The sequence below is a fragment of the Heterocephalus glaber genome, unplaced genomic scaffold (genome assembly GCF_053883595.1).
Source record: "Heterocephalus glaber isolate CG9 unplaced genomic scaffold, H.glaber_assembly_v1.0 deba00000071, whole genome shotgun sequence".
Classification (NCBI taxonomy): Eukaryota; Metazoa; Chordata; class Mammalia; order Rodentia; family Bathyergidae; genus Heterocephalus; species Heterocephalus glaber.
Genome location: NW_028258137.1, coordinates 8,107,424 through 8,129,615, shown reverse-complemented (window position 1 = coordinate 8,129,615; position 22,192 = coordinate 8,107,424). Strand labels below are relative to the sequence as shown.

General features: G+C 43.9%; 1 protein-coding gene across 4 annotated transcripts in view; it reads left to right on the top strand.

The window, feature by feature from the left end:
- Positions 1–22,192, top strand: part of Wwox (WW domain containing oxidoreductase) — a 930,576-nt gene that overhangs the window by 694,560 nt on the left and 213,824 nt on the right. Inside the window, exon 9 of one of the 4 annotated variants that reach the window (XR_015450909.1) lies at positions 359–616. The exons of 2 other annotated variants lie outside the window; for them this stretch is intronic. The gene's annotated coding sequence lies outside the window, so the exon portion shown is untranslated. Of the gene's footprint in view, positions 1–335; positions 617–22,192 lie in introns of those variants that run through there. One more of the 4 variants, XR_015450905.1, reaches the window with a different exon arrangement.

The following is a 22,192-nucleotide window of genomic DNA, read 5'->3' as shown; positions in this document are numbered from 1 at the left end:
GTAAGTTTTATTTTTTTTTTAAAGATTCTTTTAGATATGCCTTCCTGCTCAATAAATCCCTGTGGGGGGGGGAGGGCACATTAGTCTTCCATTAAAAATAGATCAAAAAAGTCCTCAAAAAAAAAAAAAAACCACAACAATGAAATAAATTAGGATAATACAACTGGAGGCCTGCAGATGAGATCTCTACATGTTATATTTTCTCAAGCCTCTTAGATTTTTAACTTCTTGTTTCTGCCTGAAGCAATAAAGGCAGGAACACTGTCATTAGCTTCAAAAATCTTTTTTTTTTTAAAGCTCTAGCTGCATTGGTTGTGTTTTTCTTCCCCCTTCAGCTGTATTCCTGCATTTATTACAGCACAGGTGCATCTGGCTTTGCAAGTTGGAGGAGATGAAAAGGGAAGGAAACTTGTCTCTTCCTACACGCAGGAGAGTGGCAGCCAAACCAGCTGCCTTCACAGCGTCACCTCCCTGATGCTCCGTGCCTGTCCCGGTTCCTCAGTCTCAGGGCCGGGCAGCTGCTCACTTCCCACTCTGTGATCAGATAACCCGGCTCACAAAAAGCCCGGGGATAATCCCTTGCATTGTTCAATAAAGTAATTGCTTTGTGCTCTCAGCTCCTTAAGAAGCACCTGAAAGAGTGCTCCACCTAGACACTATTTATAACCATTTGCACCTCTTGCCTCTAGCTGCTAAATTGGAAACCTAATTTTAGATCCATTCCAGTCGAAATATGTGTAAAAGAAGCCTCAAAATAAAATATTCCAGGGTGGCGCCCAAGCGTCCTCTGAGTCTTCGGGTTAATTTACCTCGCTGTGGATATTTAATTATGTCATTGAGAAAACACCGGTAATTAAATCATCATTTCTTAGGCGCTGGGTCCAAGGACATTCCAGAAGGAGCCAAAGGCGGAGGCAGGAGAGAAGGAGGGTGGAGACCAGAAGAGCTGGTTGAGAAGCTGGGGTCCAGCTCCGCAATCCCGCCAGGGGTGAGGTCATCATCCTGCCTTTCTCAGCCTATCTGAGCCTGCAGTGGGGACAGCACCTTCCACCTCCTTGGTCTGTAGGGAAACTTGTGTTCTCATTGCTCAGGACCGCCAGTGCTGTCTGCCCCCCTTCTAGGACTTGCTTACACATCTTCAAAATGTAGCGCCGAGTACGCACACCAGACAGATCTCAGAGCGAGTCTCTTCTGGGTGGCCACACTGGGGAGTCAACTCCGGTGAGTGAGCCCAAAGTGGCTCTCAAGTGGCATTTCACCTTTGAAGGCCTCTCAAGTCCTCAGAGGCCTCAGTCCCTGTGAAGCTCTGTTCCCTGTCTTAGAGAGGTCCATGGATGCCCCCTGGCTCCTGGGCCCTCAAGTTTCTCTGCACTTCACTCCTCTGGGCAGTAGAAACTTCCAGGGTTCCCATCCTGGAGGGATCCTGGCCCCCAAGCAGAGGGGAGCTCACTTTGCGGGCCTGAGGTAGGCCGACTTCTGACCCTGTGACGGTCTCCCTGGTGTTACTGCCGTGCTTGTGTTATGCAGCATGACCAAAGGGACTTTGCAAAGGGAGCTGAGTTAACCAGTCAGCTGTCTTATAAGTAACTGATTATCCTGCATTATCAGAATGGGCTCAGGTAAGCATGGAGCCTTTCACAGCCAAAAGCGAAGGCAGGGGAGGGAGGCAGAGCTGGAGTAAAGGGAGGCCACACTCCTGTTGGCTTTGAAGATGGGGGAGGCCACAGGGCAAGAGCTGTGAGCCCTGCTAAAAGCTAAGAACTTGCTCTGGCTGACAGCCAGGAGGAAAAAGGGACCTTCATCCTGTAACTGCGTAGAAAGCAGGGACCTCAGCCCTGTGGTGGCTACTGGAACCAACCGAATGCTGCCAATCACCTGAATGAGCTGGACCGCAGATTCTTCCTCACTGTCTCCTGGAAAGGACCTGGGGTGGCTTCCACCTTGGCTTTGGCGTGGGGATCCTGAACAGAAAACCCATCTGAGGCCCACCTCTGCGCCTGAGCTTCTGACTCACAGCAGCTGTGGGATCATAAGTAGATGCGTCTTCTCCAGCAGAGCCATTGCAAATCGACACAGCACCATGGGGCGTTCTGTGGGCTGGGTGTCCACCAGCCCTCGGGCTAGCCAGCCTGTTCCCCTGGACCCCTCAGTCTTCCTCCTGTTGTCCCTCCCAGGAGACTGGGCTCCTTCATTCGACAGAACTGCTGCTGTTTGCTTACAAGTGTGTTCAGAGTCATCGCAGCCTAATTACTGCTTTTGACTAATCCCACACATAATGTGGCACGTCCTGCTGTACTGCTTTTAATTTCAGAGCTGAACACATTTCTATTCTTTGCATCCCCCACTCCAAGTGTCATGTTAACTCCATCTGGACAGCGCTTGGCGGTGTAGGTATGGCTTCTCTGGAGCTGACTGCCGCTGTTGGCCCAGACAACACTAAAAGCTTCTCCTCCGGAGCAGTGACGGTCTTGTGTGCACCCCTCCGTCTGGCCTGAGAGATGTCACTTTGTGTTGTGACTCGTCACCCACTTCTGTGTGACTCAGTGACTCTGGGTCCTACCTTCTTAGTAGGGACAGTCGGGTTGACTTCATGCTCATCGTATGCCAGGCAAGGTGGACACCAGGGCTTTTTATGATTCACTATTCATCCAAATTAGAACACTCCCATTTGACAGATGAGAGGACAGAGTCTGGGAGACTCTTCAAGGATTGGAGCTCCCCATGTAATGCAGCATGTGAATTTCAGCAGTAATACCAGAGAGTATGTTCCTAACCACAAAACTGCACTTCCACTTGTTTTGCTTTATTTTTTCATTAAAAAGAATAAGAATGATCTCAGTGTTCCCACCTGGGCAGGCTGTGGATTGGCTACCTCATGCATCATTTTCCACTCCTCCCCTCAGTCTGTTGGTTGAATTTCTCTCCAGCCCGTGCGTGTGTGTATATGTGTGTGTATGTCTGTGTGTGTGTGTGTCTGTGTGTGAGGGTGTTAGTCAGCCAGTGCTATTTGTTTGAATTCAAAAGAAAAGGAACGCTGACCACTTTCAATATTTATTACTGCAAAAACAACAAAGTTACGGTGGCATGCCGTTGTTCTGAGAGGAAGGGCTGCTTTGCCTGTCAGCCCCTGCGAAGGAGGGGGCTGCATTGGAAAGCTAAGCTAAAGCTAAGTACCCTGTCCACTTGAATTTCAGGAGAGCGTAGCACAACCCTGGCTGTTCTAATTGTTTTCTCTTCACACCCCACAGATGCGCATATACACGCACACACGCCCACGTGAGCACACACACATGCACACATGAGCACACACACATAGATTTCCTTAATCAGAAATCGCAGATTTCTAAACCCATAAAATACTGAACTTAAAATGATTTCTATTATAAGGGGTGAGAATTTTGAGCTGGAATACATTATCCTTGGGTCATTACAGTGGACCCTTGACTTACAAACTCCAGCAGTTCCTGAGGGCTGGTTGTAACTAAGTCAGTACAGCTGAGATCTGGATGTTTACCTGGGTACATGCTATAGAAAACATGAGGCAGATGAATCTTCCATTAACCTAATTAGCCGAAGTTGTTCATATGTCAGGCCAGTCGTAACCTGAGGGTTCACTGTGCTTCCTATAAGCATTTTAATAATGGTTTCCCTTCGACACTCACAGTGATAAAATTAGGCAATTTCAAAAGAAGCCTGAAATGATCTGCTGGCATCATGTCCAGGACTTTGAGAAACCTGAAGATGCTGATGCCTTTGGGGAAAGGCAGATTTTGGCAACTGTGGCTCTGACTGCCTCCTCTCATTCAAGTGCCTGGTATTTGCTGGGGCTATGGTAACTGCAGGCCCCGGGGCCACACTTGTAAGAGTTTCTGTCTCAGGTGCTTTAAACAGTCATTTCTCTCCAAGAGGATGGGTAGGTAGCAGAAATGATAGGAGAAAATTAAGGGAAAAAAAAACCAAATGAGGGTGGAATTTTTATTTTCAATTGTCAGTGACAATAAACCCAACCAATATTCTCTCAGGCAAAAAAAAAAAATCCTTGATTTATAGAAATGGGAAGCCAAGGAGTAGATCTGGCATGGTTGGGTCCAGGTGATCAAATGACATCATTGTAATTCTGTCTCCCCATATCTCAGCTGCACTTTCCCTTTTGTGACTTTATCTACAGACAGGGTCTATATGGGAAAGGAGAAATGGCCCCCATGAGCTACATTCTTTGTTTTTTCTTTTGGTTTTTTTTTTGGTACCAGGGATCGAACTCGGGTCCTTGCGCTTGCGCAGCAGGCGGTGAAACCACTGAGCTAAATCCCAGGCCCTATGAGCTACATTCTTTATGTTCAAGGTCAATTAGCAAGCGAGAACAGCTCCTTCCCAAAGGATCAACCAGGAGTCCCCAGGCTGATTCTCACTGGTCCTTAGTGGGTCATATGTCATGACTTTCATTGGTCCTTGGTGGGTCACATGTCATGACTCTCATTGGTCCTTAATGAATCACATGTCATGGCTCTCATTGGCCCTTAGTGTGTCACACGTCATGATTCTCAGTGGCCCTCAACAGGTCGCATGTCAATCCCTAAGCACATCACTGTGACCCTGTCTAGACCCAAAATGAATGCCACCTTAGAGCTGGTGGATAGAATCAGCTTAACCCACACAATGTGGACCAGGAGCAATGGCATAAAGAAGGCACTTTTTTTCCCCAGAAAAAAAGTAGATATTAAAAGGGAGGTAGATATTAAAAGGCCCCAAACGACAGACTTCTGTGGCACATTCTATGGTTACCTTAGCACCCATCTCTTGGCTGTTACGCCTGTCCCATCCTGATGTGGGTTTTGCACTAGGCTTATCGTCAATGGAGTTGGAGACTGCGTCTTTTACCCCTGAGAGCCAGGTGACGATGGTGCCATGGAAGAGATGGGAGCAGCGCACACTCACAGCTATGCAGCAGGCCAGCCAGGGTGGCAGCTGACAAGGCAGGTCTGCGGAGGCCAGATGGCAGTTCCTGGCAGCAGCACACCAGGGGCAGATGGCAAAGTTTTTGCCATGGAGATGATCAAGAGACCAGTGGAAGCCAGTGGGAAGATGGCTTCCTTTCTGTACCTTTTAAACTGTGGCCAAAGTGATCTTTTCAAAATGGAAACCCTCGTGCACCATTCCCACTCCTCCAGCCCCAGCTCATCCATGCCGATGATTTGCTGTTGCTCCTAGAATGGACAGAGACTCTGAAATGTCCTCTACATTCCTGCTCCAAAGATCCGGCCCCTGCCTGCCTGCCCAGTTCATTGCTTACTGCGCTCTCTTTAACTCTCTGTTCTAATACCACACAGGAGTTCTGTCAGCTTCTTCAACTTTCCCTACTGCCTCCCAGCCCAGGACCTTTGTACATGATGATGTGACCCCTACTTCACTTCTACTCATTCTTTATATTTCAATTCAATTGTCATTTCCTCCAGGGAGCCTTCCTTGACTCCATTACATTCTCCTAAAAGTTACCACAGCTCAGTATGCTTACTCTTGGAATCAGTGCGTGAACCTGCAATCTTACATTATTGTGTGCTTATTTTTCAATTTCTGTTTTTCCCCACTAGATAATAACCTCTCTAGGGCATCACTAGTGCTCACCTGAGGGCTCAGCAGTCAAGGAACATTTACTGTATGAGGAAGTGAATATATGTGCCTTGGATGTTGCTCAGGCTTCCTGAATCATCCTACAAGAGGAAGCTGGAACCGAAGGGAAAGCTGATCCTGGATCTGGGGATGCCTGGTCCAGGAGCAGTTTCAGAAAAGTGACGCAAGGCTCATGGAAAATCACCCCTCCCCCGGATTTTGCTTTGCTTCTTTTAATTTTTTCCCCGAGTTATTGGTGGTTGCGGTGAAACTGATCATGTGCCCCCCACATGTGCATGTTGACTGACACTCTGGCCTCCTAAGTTAGGTCCCTTGCAAAGTTCAACTTCCGTTCCACCTGGGTAGGGCCAATGCCATCAAGAGTCACCCTTTGCTCCTAGACTGGGCTGAAGGCTCTCCTTGGTCTGGAGAGGACAGTAAATTTCTGAGACCAATTAATAATGCAGGCACAATTGCAGGGAGGGTGATGGGGGTATATTTAACCTACTGTGGAGAACAAACTCTTTTTAAGGGCTTTGCACACTAATTGTATGCAAATAGTTGTTGCTAATTGCAAACAAGATTCAAGCCTAGTCAAATTAGAAACCTATTCATCAACAGTCCTTTTAGGACCCCTGCTACACTCCGTGCCATTTAAATTGCTGTTTTACGGCCACTTGCTGCCATCTTTCTGATCTCCCTTTACCACTGGCTCCCTCCAGAGACCCTGCCCCAAGAGACTCATTGAAAGCAGAGACTGTGTCCCTGTCACTGTTACCTGAGTGCCCAGCTCAGACCTGAGGGCACCTCACTCCAAAACAAGAACACTTATGAGGACCTCCTCTGTGCCCAGCATTTCCATCAGCCCTCACCAACCCCGCAGGATGGACAGACACACTCTCTCCTGCAAAGCCAGCTTGCATCTCCGTTTCAAATTTGAGCCCGCCCTTTCCTCTCCACTCTTATTCCATCTGCCCCAAGGTGCCTAGCTGGACAAGATCAACCCCCCCTCCACTCTCCTGTAGCATTTTCACCCTTCACTTACTGCCTTCTATTGTATTTGTTTTTATTTATTAATTCAACATTCACTCATTGCTACTGAATGGAAGTCCCTGTACAAGATGCTGCAGGGGACAAAAAAGATGGACAGCATACGGTCCTTGCCATAGTACTGTGTTTCTCCTATCCAGCAGCAATGTAAGTCAAGGAAAGGACCATATCTTATTCATTTTGTAGTCATCATCTTCTTCTTTTTTAAACAAATCACCCATAAAAAGGTCTACCAGAGGAGACATCATTGCATATTTTTTGGATGGATGCTTGGTTGGTTGGTTGGATGGTCGAATGGGTGGTCAGATGAATGGATACATGGATGGATGAGTGGTTGGATAGATGGATAAATGATGCATAAGTAGATGAATGGTGAAATTTTATATTTTACTGAATGTCTGCAATGATATCCTAGTGGCTCGCTAAAAATAGTGTAGTCACCCAAATGTCCAATTTCCTATATACTTATGAAGCATCAGCAAACTGCTAAGCCCATGCCAGGGGCTAGGTAGAAACATAGATAAGAACAGAAAAGACACATGTGTAAATACCAAATAGTTTTTCTAGTGTGAGAAACTGAAAGTGTAAATAAGGATTAAAATGATTAAAATGAATAATTGATAATTTGAAATACTAAAAGATCCAAAAGTGTAGAGGTGGTGAGAAGGGAAGGGGAAAGGAAAAATTATGAGAAAAAAAAATGGAAGCAAAATCTATGTAAATAGGGAAGGGAGCACAGGGAATGGGGAAAAAATAAGAACCAAGATACATGATATACAGGTACAAGCACCCAATGATAAATGTAAACATATTGTATGCCTAAAATGTACCAATAAAAGATTTTTTAAAAAAAGATACAGACCAGGCCTCAGTGACCTCTTGTTATAGGAGCAGGGGCAGGAAGTCGGGCTCCATAATCAGAATTACGTGAATTGCTACAGGGAGCACAGATATTTGATCACTTTGTACTGTCTCAATCAGGGAACTCTCCAGGGAGACCATAACAGTCCAAGGCTAAATTGAATTTTGCTCCATGTAAGAGGAAGACTTTGCAATTGGGTTCAATCAAAGGAGAGCCTGTGGGTGTAAGAGGCCAGGCTGATCCCACAGAGCTGGAACCCCGGAGACTTACATGATGTTGAGCATAGCTTCCCACTGGGACACCCGCTGACCCTCACAGTCTAAGACAGGTGTTCCCCACAGCTTCTTGTACAGTGTCAGTGGAACCTGCTAGGAAGAACTCTGAGGGGTTGGACCAGGTGTGCTGTGACTTTCAGGACAAACGAGGCATGTCATAAGGATAAATTCTAGAGTCCCAGAGAGCCTGGGCCAGGAGAAAGTCTGCTTTGGCTGGAAGCCGTGAGTGTGAATCATAGTCACGAGAGTAAAAGTTCTGCAATAGGAACCCCATGCTAAGGGTATGTTGGCTGGACCTTTTTTTACCACGGAAGGTTTCAAATTTCCTTTCTATTGAACCTATTTGTACTTTTGTGAAAGGGTAGATCTTGTTTTGGGGAGTAGTTTTAGGAGAGCTAGAGTGAACACAGAGTACAAAAAGTACCTGTGTGCCCCTACCCGCCTTCCTGGATCCTTCACTGTCCATACCCCACACCTGAGGAGTACATTTGTCACAGGTCAAGAACCTACATGGACACATCGTTACCACACAAAATCTATGCTTTACTTTAGGGTTACCTGTGGCATTGTACATCCACCATATTCTCGGAATATGCACATATATATTCTATGACTACATATATAATCATCTCATCTCATACAAAATATGTTCACTGGCGTAAAACACATCTTTTACTTTCTTTGTGCATGGATCAAAAATTCCTCTCATGTTTTTGCATTTGAAAGGTGTGCTACCAACAAGACCTTTGGGATCTGTTGAGCACTGCCTATATGGGGAAGTAGAAGAGGAAACAGAGGGTCTGCAAGTGATTGCAGTGGTTTTTGGAAACAATAATCGAGAGTGTTTCCAACATGTAAGTTTGAGCCACACAGAATTCTGGGAAATAAGATAGTTCCTCAGGAAAATTTCCTATTCCTCTAAATAACTGCAGTCCCTCCAAGGACCTGGGTATCTCTAGCAAGAACAAATTTCCTGGCACTTGGAAGACTGCTTAGTCCTAAGGATCTTAACATCATAATGTTTGTTATCCACGTGCCTTATTGAATAGACTTGCCTGATGTGACATTTTATATCACCCTTTGTCTCTAAGTGACTTACTGCTGAGAAGATAATAAACACTTTAGATTTTTTTATGCTTAGAAAGTCAAATATACTATGACGGTTGCATTGTAAGGTATTTGCACTTAAAGAAACAATGTTTATTGCGATGGGGGACAGACATGTGACTTTCCAGAGAGCCACACTGCCCTCTTTTTCAGAGCGGAAATGATTATAGTGAGATAAGGACACGCATGACGACCAGATGAATTATCTGAGAAAACGTAGCATCTAATGATATTCTTTTGAGATCACAGGGAAGAATTACAAATACATTAGCTTGAGCTGGATTTTTTTCCTCTCTCTGTTCCATTGTAAAACAATCACAAATGTGAGGGCTTTGGGCTTGAATGTGTCAACAACAGCTGGTGGCCCACTGCCTAGATAAAGATGTCCCCTGTCTTTGTAGCTGAACCACCCAAATAGGTGTTTCTGGGGAACTGGGATTCTCCGATGCTCTGCACCTTTAATCTTGGATCTTCTTTCAGGTGAAATGCCCACAATTCATAACTCAGTCATGTTACTGTGGAATGTCTCTTCAGATACATCCAATCTGTAAGAACTTAAGTTAAGAGATTTGCAAACAGTCACTTGATTTGTGTACGTGAACCTCTCACTCAGGAAAAGAACTTTTACTTGGCAAACATCATATGAACAGAGTCCTGAAAAAAAATAATTAGGACTCTGTTCTCCTTTTTAATCATAAAGCTTTGCCCACACCAGAGTGGGTGGCCCCTGGCACATGTGTGACTTGCAGAGGAGGTGGCAGTGGCGGAGGGGTGGGGAGGGAGGAACATGACTAATCCTCCCTTTCTTTTGTTTGTGCAACAACTCGATTCACTGTCACCACATCAGCACATTTTGCTGCAAATCTCAGTGCCCTCTCACTTTCGTTTTACTTAATGCATTTCTACATTTTCCCAAGGCCACAAGAGCTGTTTTTGCACAAGTGGCAATGCCTGCCTCAAATAACGAAAATTGTCTGGGTTTTGGAATCTGAGCTTTCATATTCTCCCATATATTATTTGGTCCTATTGTTCCTTAACTTGCTCATCATTCACACGGTGAAGGAAATTCCATTTGGTCCTTTTAAAACCGCCAGACTAGCTGACTTAAACACTCAGCCCCAGTTTCTTCTAGAGATTTCGGTTCTTTATTGAAATGGTCCTTTTAATGTCATCTTTAATTTAATCAAATAGTGTCATCAAAATAACATTTACTCTATTACTGCAAATTCACTGCATTATTAACTAGTGTAACTGGACAAAAAAGATGGTACAAACCCCCATGGAAATATATACTTACTGTAAAAATGGATACAGTTCATAGATGTTCTATATTTAATTTGCAGTTTCAAAGCACTCTCTATGGAGAGGTTTTATGGTTCTGAAATAATTTAAAAACACACTTTACTACAATCCATAGCAGGTAGTTTTTGCCAATTTGGGGAGTTATGGTGCCTTGTACTTCCCAGAGAAACAGGAGCAGTGTTATTTAATAGTGATGTGCCTCTCTCTCTCATTACATATGAGAGCCTACCTCTGCACCAGAGGTGGACAGCCAGAGATACCTTACTTTTCTGTTGGTACCCTCAAGCAATCCAAATGTAAATTATATGATATTTGCTGGTGTCACCAGGTCCAATTAGTTTAATGAAAGTGGCCAACTCATCAATGCCACTTTGGATAATTTGATAGAAAATCCTGCTAACGGTTGAAGCAAGGGATGTAGGGTGTACTAGTCAGCTTTCCCATTGCTGGACGCAATACGTGACACTACAGCTTAGAGCAGGAGAGGTTTAATTTGGCTCACGTTTTAAGGGGATTAAGTCCATGGAAAGCTAGCTCCAAGGCAGAAATATTATGGGGGAAGAGTGTCACGAAGCAAAGCTGCTTAGTTCATGGTGGCCAGAGAGCAGAGCAGGGGAACAGTGCTAGGGAGAAAAGGACAAGGGACCCCCCCACTCAGACACATCCAGAAGTGTGCACGCGCACACACACACACACACACACAGAGTAAGAGGGTTATGTAATTTTAAAATGCTGCCTTTGATTAAAAATAAAAATACATTTGTTGCATTCAGCTCCACAGGTGTAGCACAGTATAATGTGAAGAGCCCTGGACTAGGAAGTGAGAGTTCTAGGGTTTAAGACCTTAAGTTATTTCCTAGGCCTTAGTTTTCCTGTGTGTGAAAAGGGAGAGTTCTATGGTAGCAAGACATTTGCTATAAAAATAATCCAGTATTTTTTAAATGCTAGTCTACCCACTTCTTCCTGAGATCAGTAAAACCATCTTTCAATTAGAATTTTTATCAAAACTTGCCACTAGCTATCTCTTTGTACAGTATGAAAGTAAAACATCAATGGAGCATCAAGATTTTCCTTCTTGTCATTACTGAGAAATGCTATTCCTCAAAGGATATTGGGCAAACTTAGAAATACGGTTATTGGATTAAATTCATTTATTTTCAAAAGACATATTTTTTAACCTGTTGTTGTACCTGCCATCAGCTAAGTGCTATGCTGGGTTCTGAGAAACAAAGACAGATAATGACAATGCCTCTGTCTTATGGAACTTGAAGTATGGTAGGAGACACAAACATTCAAAAAGACAAGAGTAATAAAGAAATTCAGGTGATATAGTAAAAATCTTCACAGAATTATCAACTCATCCATTGTTCATTCATTTTTCATCCATCTATACAACTGTCCATCCATCCATCCACCCATTCATCCATCCATCCATTCATTCACTTCTAGAAGGTCAGAACCAGTAGGACTTATTCTCGCTGTTGTAAAGCCAGAAGTCTTGGTTAGGATTGAAGAGTTGATCAACATTTTCAGGATAAAGATGAGGTCAACACACTGATGAGATCCCATACAAATAGAATATCAAAAGGCCAGATGCACAGATTGATGAGACTGAGACACAGGAAAAAGAGGTTTTCCACCAATTATTCTCCACGGCTGATGCCATCTAGGAAACTGTAACACCTTCTTCTGCAAAATCTGATTTATTTGTGTAAGGAAGTAGCCTGGGCATCAGGAATTTTAAAGCTTCCTAGGGGATCTCAGTTTTCTTCCACAGCTGAGAATACAGAGTATGTGAGAGGCGAACTCTTTCCAGGTAATCAAAGGCAATACCAGTGGTGTCTGTGCTTTTACCAGTGGAGTAAATGGTGAAGGATGGGTCAGACTTATTTAGAGGGCTTAGGCCAAATGTCATAGGGGTGAGTGATAAGAGGTGATATTGTGGATTGTGCAGCAGAGATTCAACTGAGGCAGCACAAACTATTTCAGACACCCACATTCCAGGGCAGAGAATTGTTAGTATTTGACTTGTACTACTTGACTCCAAAGTATCCATAGTTTGGGTGATGTATCAAAGACACCATTGCTTCCAGCTAGGAAAGACAGAAAATGAGAGAACCAGGGCTTGACAAACCCAGTCCATGTTTGTTGCTGCTGACACCCACATTTCAGCTATCCAGACTTATTCTTGAACAACCCCAGTACTTACGAAGAAAGACACTCTCCCCCCATGGAAATCTTCCAGTTGCTTTTGGTTAAAGCCATTTGAGATTGTCACAACTCTCTCATTTTGAAATATATCCATGATTTAGGAGATATTTATTGAGTCTAGCACTGTCAGGCACAGAAGAGATCCAGTGGTAAGGAAGAAAGAAATTCTGTCTGCTTTTGAAATTGTTATAATCTGGAGGGGCCGGAGAGTTCATCAGGGAAACTCAGTATGGTACAGTCATCATCCTAATTCACTGTGTCATCAGCTACTGGTTTATGATTTTGTGGTAGAATACAGCACTTAACCCAGAGCGAACATGTCTAGCTTTGGGAGTTCCTTTCTAGGTGGTTGGTGGTTGCTTTGTTTTTATTTCTTTTTGTCTGTTATTGAATCTCTGCTTCAATTTTTATATTGTTATCTTTTATTAAGTCCCTGTTATATTTGTTATCTACAAGCAGAGCTCTTTTGAAGACTTGATGTTAAAAGTAAAGAACTTTACAGCCTATGGGGCTTGCTTTGGTACCCAAATCCTCTTAGCTTTCTAGAAACAGAAGAATCTATAGTGTATTCTCCATAGAGTATCTTTTGGGGAAAGAAATTACTCACTTGTAATTGGATGTCTCAGAAAGTAATCAGCTCCATAGATCTGGGCTGCCTGGCCTGCAGGCCCTTGAGACTCAGGTGTGCCCAGCTAAAGCTACAAGTTCTCTTGACAAAGAACTCAAGCCAAGCACTCTGAGGTTATGTCCCAACTTATACTCTCCTAAATCCAAGTGCTCTTTTATGCAGGGATGAGACATTAGGAAACAGAAGGTCTTACAGATTAATGAGAAAAAAATGGGAAAATTACCCTTATAAGCATTTGGGTTTTTAAAAATGATGATAATATAATTGGACTGATAATTATATAGTTAAATATAGCTATGTTGCTGTGGTTTCTGTAAAACCAGTTGCTGTAGGAAAATTTTTTTTCTTTGATTACCAAAGAAGGTGCAGTCTGTGGCAGGGCACAAAGATAACACTCAGCAAGTATCTAGTTATGGGATGGGTGAATGGATGTATGGATGGGCCAGCCATGTAGGGCTCGGTCATAGGGGTTCATGGATGGATAGATGGATGGGTGGATGGGATGGATGAATGGGTAGGTGAATGGATGGGTAAAAGAATGAAAGACAGGCCTGTTTCCTTCAGGTGACCCTTTATAAAGAGACCTTGATCTTCCAGCTTTATTTACAAGAGAATCCTTGGGACAAGCTTGTTAAAATGTTAATATTCCGGGGATCATTCCCAGAGATACTGAATTGATGGGTCTGTAAAAGAACTTGGAAACTTTATGTCTTAAGCAAGCGCCCCAGGTTATTATAGTATAGGTAATCTCATCATCCTGGATCCTCAGGTCTCTGTCTCTACCACATCTCCATTTCACTGATTTGCAGAAATTGTTCTTTGGTTTATATTGCCTCTGTCCAAAAGGTGTTGTTTTCAAATTTGCATCAAAGCAGCTTGGCAGGGATTGGGAGTAGACCTGGCAGTGAGGTCTCTCTCCCATCAGGCCTTCCTCCCAGGGTGCTGCCGAACAAGCCCAGATGTGCCTTCTTTCCATGATCCACTGGGCCAGGCCATGGAGGAGCTTGGGAAGGGGATAATCTTAGAGTGAACACAGGCGAGATTTGCCTTGTGAACTGGGATGTCTCCCAGAAGAAAGAGGGAGAGTCAAGCCTTTGACAAGGATGTCTACCCTGCGAGTGAGTCTCTGTGTGGTGTGATTTGGAAGTGACCCATCATTTCTCTGTCCTGATGGCTGAATCTCATGCCAAAGGGCAGAGATTTGGGGATAGAGAGGCAGCCTTTTTGTTCCAGTGGAATCTGAATGTGAATGTATGAAGAAAAGGCCTGGGGCATTGGATAGAGCTAGGAGGCTGAGGAGTTTCACACATTCATGATCTCCTAGGCAAGTTTACTTTCAGAGATGACAGTCATTTTCTAAGAAAGTAAGATTGCTTCACATTACAGTTAAAGGCTTAAATAATGTATTCTGTCAGACAATTCTCTGAAATGGTTTTCCAAGTGAATGCATCAGAAAGTGCCTAGAAAGAATGCCTGGCAGGAGAGGAGGAGGGTATTCAGAAAATGTAAGCTGATTGAATCAGAATCCACCCTCAGATGCATCATACCTACAGTAAGCTGCACACATGTTAGATGTGTAGTGTTACCAGTTGTTTACTTACACACATGCCTGTGTAAACACCACCAAGATCAAGACAGAGAGCATCTTCAGCACTCCACAAGGCTCACTTGTACCCCTTTCCAGACAGTAAGTCCTGTCATCACTAAAAGCTAATGACAATTCTGATTTCTTTCATCACAGATTTCTATTCTTTAGTATCAGATAAACAGAATCCTGTTGAATGCATTATTTAGAATTATTTAGAATCTTGCTGCTTTTCTTCATCATTATGTTTTTGAGATCCACCCACAGCATTTAATTCTTCATTATCACTGTGTAGTATTCCATCCCCCAGTAATTTATTATTATGACAGCTTTCAAACATGTGTAAAAGTTAAATACATAGATGGTGCAGCAAATACTCACACAGCACCACCTAGATTCTGTCATGAACATTTCTCATTGTATCTTTCTCCATTTCTTTGTCATTTCATCCATCCATCCATCTGATTTTTTGATTCATTTCAAATTAAATGGCAGACAATTGTCCTTGACTTCCAAACACTTAAGCAGCTGTATCATGATTGCATTACTGACCTGGAGTTTGACAGTCGCTTTTACGGTTGTTTTGTTGGAGAATGCTTTTATTTTTTGATAACTTGAGTGATGTAATCATGACACTATTAAGAGCCAAAATTCGCTGAGCCTGGACCTTGTGCCAGACATTGCACCAACTGCTTGTCACATCTGCACATATTCTCACTTCTACCTTAGAATACAGAAACTGAGCCTTAAGAAAGCTACTGCCAACTTGCCTAAGTTTGCAGAGAAATCAGATTAACTCGATTGTGGTGATTCATCTGGATGTGAGTTTCACTTGAGACTTAGTTTCAAATTTCATCTTTGCCACCTTACTGTTTGTGTGACCTTGGGCAAGTGAACCAAGAGACACCAGTAACCATGCCAGAGGTTCCTGCTAATGAGTGAGATTCTTAAATGCCTGGTGAAATACCTGCCTTGTTCAGATGTACACTCTAAGCTTTCCCCTGGAAGGTTCTTGGACTGTTACTGTCTATGGGACAAAGGATGTCACTCAATCCAGTTTCCTTGTTGTTACTGCCAGTTTTTGTCTTGGCTTTGTCCTTGCTGCATTGAGGTGTGATCGCAGTTAAGCAGCTTTCCCTGCAAACACAAACTCTGCTCTCCTCTGTCTCTTCCCCCAGCGATGTTATAATATCTGGAGGCTTATTGATTATTTGTTTGATTCTATTGCGGGCACAGGAGCAGCTCTTAGATTAACACTATTAGATTTTCCCAAACAGTATTGCCATGGTTTATACAATTGGACGAAACAGGTGATCTAATTTGGACTCAATTTGCTCTGAAATAGAGCTGGAGGAGGGAGATGCTGCACTTTGGTTCTGAGCCTGAGAACAAGTATGGAGAAGTTATCTCCAGGCGATATCTGTATGCCTCATCAATTCCAGATACCCGGGTGAGCCGCTCTCGGGGGTGGAAGCTTGCTTGGTTTCTTTTCCATGAGCAAAGAATGCAGTTTTGCCTACCCAACTGAGATATTAAACTCACTGATAAGATTTATTTTTCCACATGTAATACCTCAGGAAAAATCAGGCTGGGTTTTCTTTGTGTAATACCTCAAAAAAAAAAAAAATCAGTCTGGGTGAAGTGACTTTGGGTTAGGAGGAGACAGCAGATATCCCTAAAAGCAAATCATTTCCCGATAGCTGCTTGGGATAGAAGTGAATAGAAAATGCCACTTCTTTTTTTTCGCTGTACACCTTCTGGCAACTTCCACATTTGTGATCATACCATCTGTGAGACTTTCATTTCTTCTTTTTACCTCAACATTATGACACAACTCCATAGTATTATTGACTCTTCATGATTATCATTTTTAATGATGTACATAAATTCTATTTTTCACCATGCCGCCAGGTTGTGTTTTAGCCATTCCTTTAACATTTGAAGTTTAAGCTCCTTCTAGATTTTCCCACTGTAAGTTAAAACAAAATCTAACATGTGAGTGTTTTAGACTAATACATATATAAAATATTTAACTATTTCCTAAAATTAGATTTCCAGCAGTAGAATCATTAAGTCAAAGGGTGTGGACTCTTATAAGGGGCTTAAATGTGTTGCAAAGTTGTTTTCTTAGCCTGTCATTTTCATTGACAAATCCCATTTAATACCTCCCCCACCTTGGACAAATTACTCAGTTGGCCTTTGCCTCAAGTTCCAAATCTGTGAAATGGGAGAAATGAGGATTTCTACCTTGCAGAGTTGTTCAGAGGATCGAATGAATTCATACATGTAGAGCATGTGGAATGTGTCTGACATGTAGAAAGGACTTGGTAATTTTTCTTATTAACGATTATTTTTGCCTCCATTATGTAGAAGGTTCTATGGAATACTTAAGTCACTCACAGGCTCCCTTCCATCCACTGTCTTAATTTTTTCCCTTCTAGAGCTTTGTCAGAGTGACTCATCAGCCCCTGAGATACCTGATATGCATTTCAGACTGTTTTCCTCAGCATTCCTGCCTCTTTGAGGAGACCACCCACACTGAGTGGTGTCTGCACAGGAAGAGGCAAGCTCATGCATCCAGCCCTGACCACTTGAGAGGTGACCAATCCTCCCACCCACCAGGGCTTTCAAAGCATCCAAACATAGGAAAAGGCAAGACAAGTCACGCAGAAGATTGGGCTTGGAAGGCCCAAGTGGGGACAGATTCTGAGCCAGTGAAGGGTCACCATGTAGGATCAGGATCTGACCCAAGAGGACCTCGGATCTGGCATCCACATGTGATGGTACAGAGGTCTGAATCTTTATAAATACAGGAGGGGCAGGAAGAGGAAGCAGGAGGACCTAGAGCCTTCTCTCTCCAGCGCAGCTCACCCCCACTTCTGTGTTCTACCTTCTTTCCTAACAAACACTACAGTAGCAAATAAAAATATGTGTGCATGTGACAGTTCAACCTTCTATCTGCTGCATTCTCTCAGAGCAAGGGTGGGTCTCAGCCATCCCTCTGTTTCCAACTCGTAGCACAGTGCATGGTCTATAGGAGATAGCAACCCTATGTGTGAATGAATGAATGCATGAGTGGGTGACTTCCAGACTCCAGAAGCTGTGCTCCATAGTCCTACCCATAGAGTCCCTGTAGGGGACTGTGACCCACCCTAGGCAGGAACCATGTGCTCGGAGCCCTGGATATCATGCAGATGGACAGAAAGCATCATTGCTAATTGCCAGAGAAACCATGTCCTAGTGGTGGCCAAACAGCTCCCCCGAGAGTGTTCACCAGTGTCGCCAAACGGAGCAGCATCTTAATTATGGATGCAATTATGTCTCATTGTTCAGCATCACAAGCAGAGGGACATTATGATGACTGTTGTAAGTTCATTTCCCGTGCAAACTTTGTCCTCAAAGCAATAGGGCGGGCTTTTCCCATGGACCCTGTGGAGAGGTTCAGGGTGGTAACAATAAGCACGCACCCCAGCTGCCATGGAGGCTGATAACGGGCGAGGCAGAATGTGTCTTTTCTTTCTTCTTCTTCTTCCTTTTTTTAAAAAAAACCATGCTCATTGGTTTTAGGAATCATTAGCATGGTAAAGATTAAAGCTATTGGAGATAGCACAGATTGTTTCATTTTATTATGTTCAATTGGATTGGATCCGAGCCATTTGCAAAGTGCAGTATTACCATAAGAAGGGACTTAGAATGTTTGTCACATAATACCCCTTCACGGGGAAAGCAGTTTCTTAAAATTAAAAAAGAAAGACTTGAAATAGCACGTCTTTCTGTTTTCCTGTGTGCAGTGAAACAGAACTCTGTATCCAAATGAACTGCCCAGAACCCAGCTACCTTGTCCTGGTGGCGCTTGTATGATTATTTCATTCAGTAGAGACCTCGCATGGGATTGTGGGATACAGGGCTGGCCATGGGGCAAGGCGTTAGAGGATGCCTACAGCTGTTTCTCGTTCTAGTGTTATGGGTCAGGCATTGATTCCAATTGCAAAATTCAGAGCAGTCCTTGCATACTTAAGAGGCCAAAGTCAAACAAAAGCTGAGAACCCTACCCTTCTCTTTCAATCATATCTGGCCCCCCACTTATTTATCATGTACTTGTGTATTACACCTCAGATCTTGTTCATGAGAAAGGAATTTTCCTGCTGCTTTGCCAGAAAAGAGGTAATGTGTTGAAAACAATATGCTAAGTTGCCAGGGAAGCCAGTCACAAAGAAACATATATCGCATGGTCCCACTTCTGTGGCATGTTGAAAAAAGGCAAATACCTAGAGACACAGAGTAGGTGAGGAGCTGCCAGGCCTGGAGTGAGGGAATGGAAGGGCTGGGGGTTGAAGAGAGCAGGATTCCTTTCATGGTAAACAGAACAGCCTAAAATTGCAGGGACTATTGCACAAATGTGAATGCCCTAAAAATTCTGTGCATAGTGCATTTTCAAGGTGTGAATTGTGTCGAATTATATTTCAAAAAGACTGTTAAAAATCATGAAAACCATGATGTGTTTCAAACAGAGTGATGCTTAAGTGGACCAAGTTTCCCCATTTGAGACTGTTCGGGACAGACACCCAGATATGGCCTGCATAGCACACAGTGGAATGTGCTTGTCACCGCCACTCCCAGCACCCTATTTCTATTAGTGCCACCTGGGAAAGCCATTAGCTCTTTTGATAGCCTCTGACCTGAACTGGTTCTCAATTATATAATCAGATTTATCCCAGCACTGCCATAATTTCCTTTTATTCTCTGTCCCCCTACTACATGGTACACTGCTCGAGCAGAGTTCCCAGGGCACTGTGAGCTGTTTTCTCATGACACTTGTTGAAATTACAGCAGTGGGCATGGTGTGAGTCTTGCTCTTGGGAGAGCACAGTTTATTTGAGGAAACTGGTGCTATCTAATGAAAGCAGGGAAGGCTGGACCCAAGGGATTAGGTTCAAGCTAGGTGTTGAATGAATCTCACCAAGTATGGAAGTGGAAAAGTAAGACATTCAAGGTGGAAGGAGCAGACAGAGGAGAATCATGAAGCTAAGAAAGAACATGGTATAATGCCAGAACAGTGAGAAACTTGCTGAGAATCATGTCCAGGACTTTCAGAGAGCAGTGTGTACTACTCCTTTCAGCTTCTGTTAGTCATATTTCTTGATGGCAACGGCACCTGGCTTAAGACAAAGGAAATGCATTGGTTAATGTACTAGGGAGTCTTGGTATGATGTCAGCAGGCATGGCTGGATCCAGGGGCTGAAAAATGTAATCAGGTTATCTGTCTCTTTCCATCTTTTGCTAGCATGGTCTCTGGCTTACTTCTGCAGCAGGCCTTGTCTGCCAGGAGAGATGGCTTCCACAAGGACCAGACTCCTGTTCTCAGACTATATTGACGATAGCAAAAGGAGACGGCCTCGGTCTCCCAGAATATATGCACTCCAAGTAGGACTGTGGCCCAATTTAAGTCGCGTATTGTATCCTTCAACCAATCACTGTGGTGAAGAGAAAGGTTGCTTAATTAGCTGAACGAGGTCAAGTGCCTGCCAACCCAGAGAGGGAGGAGAGACCCCCAAATTCAACTGGAGTGCACTGTGCTTCCTGGAAGGACAAAATAGTAAAGGGACAGGGACTGAGTGGGCCCAAACTATCCTTAGATGTCCCCTGCCTCCAGGTCACAGTCAGGCATTAAGCTATGGTTCTGGCACCCTGTGCTTTGTCACACATACTTATTCGATTACATTTAGCGAGAATGCTTGCAAAAGAGAACCGCTGCATTTCCCTTTCTCCGTCTCAGTTTCGTCATCAGTAGAATGGGGACAAGCGTGCAGCCCTTGGGGCCCTCTAGGAGATCGGTGGGGAATACAGATTTAGCACCCGAGAGTGCTCCAGCACTCGCAGGCCAGGGTCAGAGTGTCCACCTGCTGTTTACACGGGACTTTCTCCCACCACCTGTCACTTGAGCAAACTCTGCTGCGGCAAGAGGTCTCCCCTTACACCCCACGGCCTCAGACCTCTCTGGAGAGAGCAGGTTGTCCTTGTGTACCAAGGAGGAGGAGGCTCCAGGCAGGTGGCAGGGCCGTGTCGTTCCCAGATGAAACCGAGCTCCCTGGCCATCAGCTGCCAGGCTCCGAGGGGCGTTCAGACAAAGAGCCAAATTTAAATTCATGTAATGTTGCTGTTTGTAACATTGAATACTTAAGACATCTGCTCGGAGTCTCGCATTATAAATGAATGGAAGGGATCCAGGAGCGTTTTATTAGATGGGAGCACCACATATTTCAAAGCAGGATCCTAATCAGACATTATTTATATCTATAATATTTTACAAATTAAAAGCACCAGCGAGACTCCACCAGAAGGATGTCAGCCAGCAGGCTCAGGAAAAAGAAAAGAAAGAAAGGAACCTGAAGCGTCCAAGAGAGGTCTCTGAGGGAAGGGGTGAAAAGTAGCAAATTTGCCATCCTCGGCAGGTATCTGAATGTTCCGCTTAAACTGAATGGTACATGTCACGGAGCAGCGCGCTGCACGGCCCACCCTGTTTCTGTTTCGGGGGCACAGAGCCTATTTTTCCTTCCACCTCACCACCTTCTGCTCCCTGCCACCGGATCACCCAAGAATCCCACTGTATTATTTCCTTTTACTTTAGTTCATTATGCTCTGTGATTTGGCGGAAACGTAAAAAATGGTTCTTAATTTTAATTAAATGGCAAACTCTGAACAGGCCCATTCAATAAATCTGTTCTCTGAACATAACAAGTCTCCTCGCCTGGAAGGGCCTCCTGTCATTTTATTAGCACGGGAGCCTCCCGACCGAATGGCTGAGTAATTGACAAAAACTGCAGGTAAGGCGGGAGCCCGTAATTGATTCATCCCATCCCTTCCTGCGAACGCACTGAAGAGTTAATTATTTTTCGCCGCAGTTAGGACTCAGCTGTTGTTTCCACTGGGATTAAACAGCTGTCACGTTGTTAATGACATCAAATCCATGCATTAAAATACTTTCATTCCTTTCCTGAATCAAGTCGGGCTGCAGAAACCCTGCCACTCCCCCCCCCCCCAAGGAGCGAAAATCCTCAGAAAGATAACGGCCTCTTGTTGCAAGACCACAGACCGGAGCTCGCTCGTGTTGATGGAATCTCCTAATGAGTAATGGAGCTGCTTTGCAGAAGTCGCTGGCCCGCTCATTGGCGTTTGTTCTCTTACTTTCCCTGGGAGAGGCTTCTGGGCAGACTGGAAGATGATAGAGGGAAGAAAAATAGATGTCTTCCACAACTGTCTCCACTTTATTTTTAACAGTACAAAACAGAGATGATAAATAATTAACTAACCAAAAATGAACTCTTGAATGGTCTAGAAGTTTCTGTCACTTTCTTCAAACATCTGTAAGAACATGGCTGATAAACAGGAAATCCCTCCTCATTTTGGTTCTTTGCTTTCTCTTTTTCTTTTAGTTTCCTTTTATTTTTCTTTCCTTTCTTTTTTCTTTTCCTCCCCTCCCCTCTCCTCCCTTCCCTTTCTTTCCCCGCCCCAAGAATTTTTCTAAGACTCCCAAATTGTATGAGAATAAAGTTAGCATTTTTTTT